The sequence below is a fragment of the Halichoerus grypus genome, chromosome 6 (genome assembly GCF_964656455.1).
Source record: "Halichoerus grypus chromosome 6, mHalGry1.hap1.1, whole genome shotgun sequence".
Taxonomy (NCBI): Eukaryota; Metazoa; Chordata; class Mammalia; order Carnivora; family Phocidae; genus Halichoerus; species Halichoerus grypus.
This window is the reverse complement of record NC_135717.1, coordinates 117,447,178-117,459,926: the sequence shown is the minus strand read 5'-3', so window position 1 is coordinate 117,459,926 and position 12,749 is coordinate 117,447,178. Positions and strand designations below refer to the sequence as shown.

The 12,749-nt window shown below is 43.2% G+C and overlaps 1 long non-coding RNA gene across 2 annotated transcripts; it reads left to right on the top strand.

Annotated features, from left to right (window-relative positions):
- Position 1: 1 nt before the first annotated feature.
- On the top strand, positions 2-1,417 carry LOC144382372 (uncharacterized). 2 transcript variants are annotated; one of them, XR_013449197.1, is made up of 3 exons: positions 2-94; positions 471-579; positions 1,105-1,417. It is a non-coding gene; the product is annotated as an uncharacterized LOC144382372 (long non-coding RNA). The 2 variants fall into 2 exon arrangements; XR_013449196.1 differs by having other exon boundaries at positions 88-579.
- The last annotated feature ends 11,332 nt before the right edge of the window (positions 1,418-12,749 follow it).

Below are 12,749 nucleotides of genomic sequence, written 5' to 3'. Positions count from 1 at the left end.
TGGTCCCGCCTACTCGCGAGCGTTGGCCCCGCCCCTTGGGTCTTGTCTTCCAACCCCCACCCGCGTCCCACGACGGGAAGAAAACCAAATACAGGTATTGTCTCAAAACAGGATTTTTTTTTTTTTTTCTCTCTTGGGCGCTCGGAGGCAGAACCACTAAACCATTCCCCGGAACCTTTTTACACCTACGCGCCGCAGCTCAAGGTCACCTCACCTTCACAGCCTTTCCACAAGGGGCAGGGATTTCTAATTACTTCTCTAACTGAAACATGCTCCCCAAACCTTGACCTATCGCGGTTTCCCTTCTACGAAGCCCGACATAAGCCTCAGCTCCGTCCAGATTTATTTTGCCAGTCCGGCTGTCATCTGTCCTTTTCTGAGGTAGAGCATGGGTGGAAACTTCGCTGCCGTGTCTGTTCCACCGACAGGTGCCAGTTATTTACTTGGGTCGCTGTCTTTCTTACCAAAAGGCAGGCCGTGCTCTGCTGTGTCCTCCACGGCAGCTAGCTCGAAAACCCGCACGCTCGCGCTACCCAGGGAGTGCTGGTGGCCCTGCCCTTCCTTTGGTACTGGTTACAGGTGAGCTGCATGGTGCCTTGTGAATATTTTCTGTTTCGTCTCGCCCCTAACCTAATTGTCCTCAGGGGCAAAGATGCCACCCTTGAGGGCAGCAATTAAGGTTTTCCTTACATCCTTCATTTTAAAATATGCCTCCTGTGTGCAAGTACAGAGATGGAACTGAACAAGACATTTTTAATTTGGTTCAGACTAATACTAGTATTGAAAAGTCTGTATTTACCTTTTCCTGTATTTCTGTCTCTAATCTTCTTGAAGGCAGCATAGTGTTAGACATTCACTCATTCAGCTTATTTGTGAAACACAGATCCACGCACTGTTCTAAAACAAAACAAAGCCCTTGCTCTCTTGAAGTTCACCTTCCAGTGCCCGGGCTTGCAAACTTTTTGGACCACAATCCACAATGCTACGCTTTAAATCATGACCCAGCATACACACACATTTATAACAAAATGTTTTGACCTAGTACTTATCCTGCAACGTACAGTGCACTGTAGTATTTCCTATTCTCGTGTTTATTTTTTTCAGATCTGGTTGTGGTTTCTCATCCCACTAACAAGTCAGGACCCACAGCTTGAAAAACATTGTGTTTTCGTAGACCTGTATCTCCAGAGCCCTGTACTTTTCTTAGCATGAAGTTTGCAATCAGTAATTGGTCGGTAAAGGAGTGAGTAAATCCTTGAAGGTCAGATCAGAACAAATCTTCCCTGTATCCTAACTTTTCCAAATCAGATCCTAAATTGATTCCACCCCAAAGCCTGAAACTGGAGAAGTCACTAACCTATCCTAACCCGTACCCCATGCTCAAGGCTTCGGAAAATAAAGGACTGAACCTAGGAAAGGTTTTTTTCCTTATTTCTCTCTGTGGCCTTTGGGGACCCTCTAATTGTGTTGACTAAAGCAGTCCGCGTCAGTGAGAGTGTAAGAGGTGGCCCCTAAATCAAGATACTAGTTCTGGTTCTCGCTCTGTCACCACCTGACTTTGGTCTTCATCTATTCAGCTCCCACTTATCCCAGACTAGTTATTAATCAGATGCTGCACGGGTGACCTTACAGATGTAATCCATTGTCCATCGCAGACTGAGGAAAGGTGCAGATCAGGAAACTGTATTTCAGAGAAGTTAAGTAGTTGAACTAAGTTACACAGCTACAAAGCCAGTATTCAGACTCAGGTTTGTGACTTTACAAGCATTGTTTTTAATTTGTTTACATTGTTTAATCTGTTTATATTGTTTTTTTTAAAGATTTTATTTATTTATTTGAGAGAGAGAATGAGACAGAGAGAGCATGAGAGGGGGGAGGGTCAGAGGGAGGAGCAGACTCCCCGCAGAGCAGGGAGCCCGATGCAGGACTCGATCCCGGGACTCCAGGACCATGACCTGAGCCGAAGGCAGTCGCTTAACCAACTGAGCCACCCAGGTGCCCCTGTTTACATTGTTTTTAAATCTGTTGCCTCCCAAGGTTTCATCATCTGCCAAAAAGGTCACACAATCCTTGTGTCACCTCCAACTCTAGAGTCTGTTTTAGGGAAGGAAAGGAGCAAAGGGAAGTCTGAGGACAGAGGGGAAATGGGCAGAGCTGATAATCGGGTTGTAAATTTTGGTCAGGCCCTACCAGGTGTTAAAAATTCAGATACTTCGGGGCGCCTGGGTGGCTCAGATGGTTAAGCATCTGCCTTCGGCTCAGGTCATGATCCCAGGGTCCTGGGATCGAGCCCCACGTCTGGCTCCTGACTCGGCAGGGAGCCTGCTTCTCCCTTGCCCTCTGCCTCTCCCCTGCTCATGCTCTCGCTCTCTCTCTGTATCTCTCTGTTTCAAATGAATAAATAAAATCTTTAAAAAAAAAAAAATTCAGATACTTCTACCGGATGGTAAAGAGCCATTGCCCCAAACCGTCTCCCCAAGTACACTTCTCTGCTCTGGCCCTCCACTGGAACCCACCCCAACCCAGGACCTAGCTCCAGCTAAGGCAAGTTGCCCTCAGATTGGTCAGTGCCTCCTCTACAGATGTTAGTTGTTTTGCTTATCACTCTGGGACCTGGACATAAAGCAAGCGAGGGCAGAGCCAAATGAGGTTACCAAGAGAAATGGAAGGGTCACAAACCACTGTTTTCTCTGGCAGGTGGGATTAAGGAGCAACTGGCTACTTTCTTGGACAGGAGTCGAGAACCTTTCTATTTCCTTCCCCTTCTCCTGGGTTCCCCCACCAAGATGAAATGTTCATTTAGTCATTTATCAGACATCCTTTCTTGAATTAATTTAGCAACTATTTATTGAGCACCTAGTATGTGCAGGGCTCTGTGATAGGCACTAGGGAAACAGTAGTGAAGAAGCAGGCTTAGTCCCTACCCTCCCAGAACTTAGTCTACCTAAAGTAAACAGATAACCATAGCGCTGACATAAGGACAGTAGGGGGTGTGCTCCTAATCTCTTCCACTGGGCTCAGGGAGGGCTTCCTGCTGGTAGTGATGTTGGATAGGAAATCTGAAGGCTGAGTGGAAGTTTAGCAAGCGAAGGGAATTCCTCCAAGAAGGAACAGCTTATGCAAACGCCTAGAAATGAGAGAGCTTATGGAAAGAGAGGACACGAAAACAGTTCAGTATAGCAGGAGCATGGAATGAGAGGTGAGGTCTAGTAAGACATGATGGTAAAGAGAGAAACAGGAGCCAGACCACGCAGGGGACCTTGGAGCTTATAGAGGATCCGATCTTAAGACATTGGATTCTAACTAAGGGTACCGGTTAGCCACTGAAGAGTTTTAAGCAGAAAAGTGACATGATCCTGTTTTTATTTTAGAAATAGCTTTCTGGCTACAAAATGTAGACTAGATTATAAGGGGACAGGAGTGGAAATATGTCTGGGAGAGCTAGAATACCAAGTAGTAATTTTAGTGAGTGATGATGGCAGACTGGCCCAGGGAAATGGCAGGGGGTAGAAAGAAGGAGGGCAGCATTCCAGAACTATTTAGGAGGCAGAAACAACTGGACTAATACTCAGGATTAATGTGTCCAGAATTAATTAAGAGAATTAATGTCAGGGATGAAAACTACATAAAGTGAAAAGACAAGTGACAAATTAGAGAAAAGATAGTGGCGATTTGTATCACAAAGGGCTAATCTCCCTGTCCCAGAACTCATACACATCAGTAAGTACATGACCAGCCATTAGAAAAAGTAGCAAATGACATTTACACAGTTCAGAGAAAAGGAAATACAAATGGCTTTTTTTTTTTTTTTTAAAGATTTTATTTATTTATTTGACAGAGAGAGACAGCGAGAACAGGAACACAAGCAGGGGGAGTGGGAGAGGGAGAAGCAGGCTTCCCGGTGAGCAGGAAGCCTGATGCGGGGCTCGATCCCAGGACCCTGGGATCATGACCTGAGCCGAAGGCAGACGCTTAACGACTGAGCCACCCAGGCGCCCCTACAAATGCTTTTAAACATATGAAATGATGTTCAGCTTCACTCTTAATAAGAAAAAGGCAAATTAAAACCACACAAACACCATTATCAGATTGGTAAAATCCAAACATTTGCTAACTTTATTTGCAGTGCTGTGAATAAACACACTAATTTATTTATTTTTTGTTTTTTTTAGTTTTATTTTAATTCCAGTTAGTTAACATACGGTGTAATATTAGTTTCAGGTGTACATATACTAATTCAACACTTCCATACAACACTAGGTGGTACCACAACAAGTGGGCTCCTTAATCCCCATCACCTATTTCACCCATCCCCCCACACCCCTCCCCTCTGGTAACCATCAGTTCTCTGTAATTAAGTCTGCTTCTTGGTTTGTGTGTCTCTCTCGGTTTTTTCCTTTGCTTCTTTGTCTTGTTTCTTAAATTCCACATATGAGTGAAATCATATGGTATTTGTCTTTCTCTGACTACAATCTAATTTATTGATGGTGGGAGTATAAATTGGCACAATTCCTATTGGGTTAATTTGGCAATATCTATCAAAACTACACAGTACCATCCCCACTACTTTTTTTTTTTTTTTTAAGATTTTATTCATTTGTCAGAGAGAGAGAACACAAACGGGGAGCAGCAGGCAGAAGGAGAGGAAGAAGCAGGCTCAATGTGGGACTCGATCCCAGGACCCCGGGATCATGACCTGAGCCGAAGGCAGACGCTTAACTGACTGAGTCCCACTATCCCCACTTCTAGAAATGGTCCCTACGGATATATTTGCACTCATGAGAAACACTGTGTATAAGGTGTTCACTGCAGCATTGTAATAGCAAAAGACTAGAAAAAACCCATACGTCTAGGGTGCCTGGGTTGCTCAGTTGGTTAAGCGTCTGCCTTCGGCTCAGATCATGATACCAGAGTCCTGGGATCGAGTCGCACAGTGGCCTCCCTGTTCCGTGGGAAGTCTGCTTCTCCCTCTTGCCCCTCGTTCTCTCAATCTCTCTTTCCCTCTCTCTCTCTCAAATAAATAAGATATTTTTTAAAAAGAAATAACCCATATGTCCATCAATAGGGAACTAGTAAAATAAATCTTAGTATGTCCATACAATTAAATACTGTGTGGCTGTAACAAAGAATGAGAAAGCTCTGCAAAATATTTTTTTTAATTAAAAAAGGTTCAGAACAGTGTGGTTAGCATGATGCCTTTTGTAAAAGAGCAGGAAAACCAAGAATATTCATTAGCGGTTGAGTAAAGAAATTCTGAAAGAATACACAAGACACCTATAGAAGTGGTTACTGGTTGGCATGGGGAGACGGAGGCAAAAGTGAGACTTTTCACTGTATACCTATAAATGTTTTTTAAAATTTTTAACCATGTGAATGTTTACCAAGTAAAAAATTAAAATAGTGTTAGCACACCTATTTAAATGGCTAATATAAAAAGCCTGAATATTTCAAGTGTTAGAATGTAGAGCTACTAGAACTCTCACACACTGCTGGTAAGAGTGTAAAATGGTACGACCACTTTGAAAACAGTATGGCAGGATCTTTAAAAGTTAAACATACACATAGAACTACCCTATGATCCAGCAATTGCACTACTACGTATTTACCCAAAGAATACAAAAATACTGATTCGAAGGGGCACATATACCCCAATGTTTATCGCAGGATTATCAACAATAGCCAAAGTATGGAAAGAGCCCAAATGTTCATCAACTGATGAATGGATAAAGGAGGTGTGGTATATATATATACAATGGAATATTACTCAGCCATAAGAAAGAATGAAATCTTGCCATTTGCAATGACATGGATGGAGCTAGAATGTATTATGCTAGGCGAAATAAGTCAGAGAAAGACAAATGCCATATGATTTCACTTGTGTGGAATTTAAGAAACAAAATAGATGAACATAGGTGGGGAAAAAAAGAGAGAGGCAAACCATAAAACAGATTCCTAACTATAGAGAAAAAACTGAGGGTTGCTGGAGGGGAGATGGGCAGGGGGATGGATTAGATGGGTGATGGGTATTAAGGAGTGTACTTACGATGAGCAGTGAGTATTGTATGTAGGTGATAAATCACTGGATTCTGCTCCTGGAACTAATATTGTGCTATATGTTGACTAACTGGAATTTATTTTTTTTTAATATTTATTTATTTATTTTACAGAGAGAGACAGCGGGGGGAGGGGCAGAGGGAGAGGGAGAGAGTCTCAAGCAGAATCCCTGCTGAGCGTGGAAGCAGCTCATGACCCTGAGATCAGACCTGAGCTGAAACCAAGAGTCGGATGCTTAACCAACTGAGCCACCCGGGTGCCCCACTAACTGGAATTTAAATAAAAACTTGAATTAAAAAAATAAATAAACAATAAACAAAGTAATTTTTTTTTTTAAGTTAGACATTCACATACCATATGATCCAGCCATTCTACTTCCATTAGCCCAAGAGAAATGAAAGCATATGAGGACAAAAAGACTTACCAGGATATTTATAACAGCTTTATTTGTAACAGCCCCAAACTGGAAACAACACAATGAACGTCAGTAGGTCAATGGATAAACAAATTGTGGTATTGCCATACAATAAAAAGGAATGAACTGTGGATCCACACAACATGGATAATGTCAGTTATGCTGCATGAAAGAAACCTAACCAAAAAAAAAGAGAATGTATACTGTAGGATTCCATTTATATAAAATTTTGGAAAATAAAAAATTGATCTGTAGTGACAAAAAGCCTGGGGGAGGAGGAGGGAGAGATGGACTCTGGGAAACTTTGGGGGGTGATGGATATGTTCGTTATCTTGATTGTGGAAATGGTTTCATGGCTGAATACATATGTCAAAATTTATCAAATTGTACATTTTAAAAAAGATTTTATCTATTTATTTGACAGAGAGACACAGCGAGAGAGGGAACACAAGCAGAGGGAGTGGGAGAGGGAGAAGCAGGCTTCCCGCGGAGCAGGGAGCCCGATGTGAGGATCAATCCGAGGACCCAGGGATCATGACCTGAGCCGAAGGCAGATGCCCAACAACTGAGCCACCCAGGAGCCCCAAATTGTACATTTTAAATGTGCAATTTATTGTGTCAGTTATACTTCAATAAAGGTATTTTTAAAAATAATGTTGGGGACACCTGGGTGGCTCAGTCGTTAAGCGTCTGCCTTTGGCTCAGGTTATGACCCAGCGTCGTGGGATTGAGTCCCACATCAGGCTCCCTGCTCTGCAGGGAGTCTGCTTCTCCCTCTCTCTCTGCCTGCCACTCCCCCCTGCTTGTGCTCTCTCTCTCTCTCTCTCTCTGACAAATAAATAAAATATTTTTAAAAATAATAATGTTGGGATGAAGAAGAGGGAAAAGCCAAGGATGATGGCTAATGAACTGCTAATGTGCCTGGCAAGACAGATGCTGGGACCAAAATTAGGACAGAACTTGCTAAGTGCTGCAGTAGAGATGGGTAAACTGTCTGAGGGCTCAAAGAGTCCCCTTGCCTCCTCCTGCTCGGTCCCCACTCCCAATTAATCAGGCTGGGTAGAGCTTTTTAATGTACCTTTCTTGAATACCTACTATGTGTTCTGCTCTTGACTCATGTAACTGAAAGAACAAAACCACCTCCCATTTTCCAGCCCAAAGAGGGAGGGCAGAGGTTTGTGGACGAATCCAATCTGGCTCTTTGAAGCAGCCTTTTCAAAGCTTTGGCTGGTTTTTTGTGTAACTACGGGAACAAGGATTACAAGATACAGGACTCAGAAATGGACCCTCCTTTCTTATTCCAGGCCAGCCTTTGTAGGAGAGGCACTAACACTGCTCTGCATAATAATGCAAAGGGCTAACTCCGCCGTGGCTGGGGCAGCCCAGTAAATCCTGGGGCAGTGTCTCTTCTGGGGTTTTGATCGGTTTTTCTCAATGTGAAATCAGAAGCCACCTGCGTCAGAATCATCCCATGCTCATTAAAAGTGCAAAGTAATGGGAGTAATACAAACACACATCGACATTTGCCGGTTTGGGGGTGGAGATTGCATTTTCTTCTTCAAGGTGTGTGTTTGTGTTCAGAGGTTACTTACTTTCCAAAAGACAGAAGAATAGAGCCTCATCTGCATCTCAGTCTGGCCAAGAGACTGGAAGGGTTCTGGACTTGGGTGCCAGCCTCCTCTAGACAGTTCTGCGGGTGGACTGTGTGCCAAAGCTCACTGGGACACCTGCTCTGTGGCGTCTTTCCCCTGGTGCCACACACACGCACACACACCCATTTACCTCTTCCAGACACACACACACACACACACCCATTTACCTCTTCCAGACACACACACACACACACCCATTTACCTCTTCCAGACTGACACACACACACCCATTCACCTCTTCCAGACACACACACACACACACCCATTTACCTCTTCCAGACTGACACACACACACCCATTCACCTCTTCCAGACACACACACACACACCCCCATTTACCTCTTCCAGACTGACACACACACACCCATTCACCTCTTCCAGACACACACACACACCCATTTACCTCTTCCAGACTGACACACACACACCCATTCACCTCTTCCAGACACACACACACACCCATTTACCTCTTCCAGACTGACACACACACACCCATTCACCTCTTCCAGACACACACACACACACACACCCATTTACCTCTTCCAGACTGACACACACACACCCATTCACCTCTTCCAGACACACACACACACACCCATTTACCTCTTCCAGACTGACACACACACACCATTCACCTCTTCCAGACACACACACACACCCATTTACCTCTTCCAGACTGACACACACACACCCATTCACCTCTTCCAGACACACACACACACACACCCATTTACCTCTTCCAGACTGACACACACACACCCATTCACCTCTTCCAGACACACACACACACACCCCCATTCACCTCTTCCAGACTCTCACACACACACACACACACACACACCCCCATTCACCTCTTCGAGACTGAATTTGTCAGATTTAGGGAAATATACTGGAGGTAGCTGAGGAACAAGAGGGAGGAAGGGCCTGGGACTTCCCAGAAAGAAGTGGAGGTTTGAAGGAGGAGTTTCTAGGGAGAGAAGCAGACCTGAGGACAGGGAGCCAGGTTAGGGTCTGGGCTACCTCCATGAAAGGAACAGACTCTTTAATAAAGATTGAACTCCTCAGCTGTTTTTCACTTGGATTATAGGGAAAGTTAAAGGCAAATTTTTAAGCTTTCCCTTATTCATTGGAATTCTCTTTAGTCGTCCCCCAACCCTCTTTGTGTAAAGAACACTTTGTGTAGTCACGTTGGGGAGAATTCATAGCCCTGCCCCACTGTGAATATAGTTGCATTTCATCCAGAGGAACCACACCAGGCATGCTAGGCTGTGACCAGCAGCCAAGTGAGTGGCCCAAGACCAAATGGAACAGAAGGTCAAGCAGAAGATTTGGGAGACAGGCGTGAGACAAACCTTGCCTTGCATTCCACTTCCCCAAATATACTAGAGAGAGGTGACCCTTAAAATGGAGGGAAATACAAAAAAAAAAAAGATGAAAATGCTGACACTTGGGTTTCATATACATTATCTCAGTCAACACATACAAAACCTTAGGAGTGAGTGTTATTCCCATTCTACAAATAGGAAACTACGGCTTAAAAAAGCTAACTTGCGCAAGGTTACACAGCTAGTAAGCGACCATGGTCACATCTGAACACAGATCTGTGGATCTGATTGGATTATAATGTCTCCTACTTGCTTCTGTGGCGATGGGGGTTTGCGGTCACAGCAGTTAACCACTGTTCATGCCCCAGGGACATCTGTTAGTCTCCATTCTATAGAACTTTGTCTTATTTGATGCTTTCAAGCCTATCTGCTTCTGTAGTTCACGGAAATAATCAAGATGTAAAAGGAAAATAATAAAATCAAAGGTTCGTGGAACGCGTTGTGAAATGCTTCTCTCTTGGGACTGGTGGGCTTTATCATCCAGAGGACTTAGGAAGACAGAATATAAAGAACATGGAATGTGAAAGAAAATGTAGGCTCTACCCCCGGTCTGCTCCTCGCCAGCTGTTTGGCCTTAGACAAGTCACTTAACCTCTCTGGGCCTCAGTTTTCTCATCTTGAATATTCCTACCTCACAGATTTGGTGTGAAGGTCAAAGAAGATAAATGATAAATACTTCTTGAGCTATAGAATGCAACCTGTCTCTTAGTTAATATAAGTATTAACTCTATCAGATTTGCTGAAGCTGCTTTTTTTATTGCAAGGAAGGATAGCCCCTCTGGCCACTTCCTGGGCACAATCTCTATGCAAGCAGGAATCAGGGGCCTTTAGCCAAGTTAAATGAATGGTGGTTGACTCTGCCAATTTATTTCCTACTCCAGGCTTTCTTTCCCTCTTATCTACACATCTGCATGTCAGGAATAAATTTCTTTTTCCTACAATATCATTTTTTGATGGAAACTTCCAGACTTACTCAGATGGGAGAAAGGAGGGGGGAGAACAAAAGACCACATTTCTTCAGCATTTCAATCAACAACCTCATTTTCTTCTAACAGTTGAAGTGAACTTCTTATGAATAATGGATGATGGCCTGATGAATATGCACATAGCCTATTATGCCTGTGAGGTTTGGTAAATAATTTATGAGCTAAAATGTTCCTCACCTTGTTACTGTACAAAAATTATGAAAAAAACCACACATATTTACCCTTTGAGCTAGTAGGGTGATCTGTCAGAGTGACAGCAGCCTAGTAATACCGTTCTACATCATTGCTGAAATTAAAGTAAATAGAATAAAATATACACATTTCAGGGTGGGAGGTCTGTAAAAAAAATGGAGTATGCACAGCCATACTCTGTGTCACATACAAGTTTTCAAAAACTCTGGCTTCTCGGGGGAAAAAAAGAAGAAGAAGAAAAAAACCCTTCTGACTTCTCACCTTAAAATATCCCACATTGTTAACAGTACTCAGGGACCTCCTCCTCCATCACCCATTCTCACAAGGACTTCAATATGACCAGTCAAGATGGGCAACAGTATCCTTGTTTCATGAAAACTGGCCAACCACAAGCTATAACGTGGTAAAATTTAAGACTCCAGAGATTTAAAAAAAAAAAAAAGTCCTAATAGCTTTCAGAGAGAACAAGCAGGTAAGCACAGAGAGGGGAATAAACTGGCAGAGAAGCACTTGGAAATGCATCGCTGTCTTCTCCCAGTTGAGAGCTTTTTCCTGCTGACCAACCTGCCTCCCCACTGTTATCATCCTCCAACTCACTCCCACCTGCCCACACCTCATTCCCTTAGCAACAGCAGTGATGCCTTTAATCTGGTGATTAGAGAGGGGGAGGGGCAAAATTAACTATGGACACAAGGATGGTGTTGGGGAAAATAGGCATGGATCCTGGGGAAATTTGATTGTTCCATGACAATTTTTGAAGACCTGAAACTGGGTTAGTTCTCAAGGCAGGGAAGATAGGACACCAGGGATTATTTGCTCAGATTCCCAGGGCTTTCTAGGAATGGAGTACAGTGCCAAGGGAGACTCTTCCTATCAACAGCCTCTTGCTGCCCCCCTGACATGGTTAGTGCTTGGAGGAGATCAGACAAAAGAGGAAACATAAGGCCCTGCCCCACATCTGTTGGGGAAACCAATATATTCTCCAGAAAAAGAATGAATGGCCTATAAACTACAAATTATATAATGAAGTCATTATATAATCAATGGAACAATGATGTAATTAAAATAATACTAATTAGAACAATGTGGTATTATTCAAGAAGGCTTTGGGAGGAGATAAACCTTGAGTGGAGTTTGCAAAGAAAGAACCTAATTAAACTGAAAGATTGAAGGTATATATGGCCAGGCCTTCCTGATGTGGGCCCTGCCTATCTTTCCAGCCCCATTTTGTGCAACTCCCATTTGCTGTGTTCCAGCCATATTGATCCTCTTTCAGTTTCTTGAAGGCCAAGTTCTTCCCTGCCTCATGGCCTCTGTGCCCTGCCTCTGCTTCTGCCTTTGCTGTTCTTCTGCCTCCTGCTTATCCTGTCTTTTACACTTTGCCTCATATTTGACTCCTTCAGAGAGGTCTGCCCTGCCCCGCCCCACAGCGTTACTCTTTTGTACCACCTTGTTTTCTTAAACATCATGTGTAATGATATATTTGTGTTTATTTTTTTGTTGAATGTCTGTTTCCCTAGTAGACTATAAATTCCAAGGGAGCAGTCTGTTTTGTCTTCCACTGGACACTTAGCACCCAGCCCAGTGTCTGGCACACAGTAGATAATAACTATTTGTTAAAGAAATGTAGGCTCAGAAGGCATGGGAAGTGGGAGTTCAGGAGAAAAAGAAAATGTGCAGGAGTTTTCTTTGGCCTGGGAAGCAGAAGGGAGCCACTGGCAACATCGCTCTCTACCCAGCCATGAAAATATTTATATTGTTGAAGCTTTTTTCTGATTATCAAATATATACTTATTCCAAAAAAAGACTGTACTGCAATATTAAAAAAAAAAACAACTGTATTAAAAGTGTTGGAGGGGATGTGAAACAACTAGAACTCTCATATGTTACTACTGAGGACATAAATTGGTTCAAACATTGTTGAAATCTAGCAGAATCTACAAAAATTAAATATATACTCCAAACCTAGCAATTCCACTCCTCAGGATTTACCCAGGAGAAATGAGTGCATATACTCACCAAAAGACTTGTACAAGAATGTTTATAGCAGCTTTATCCATAGAAGG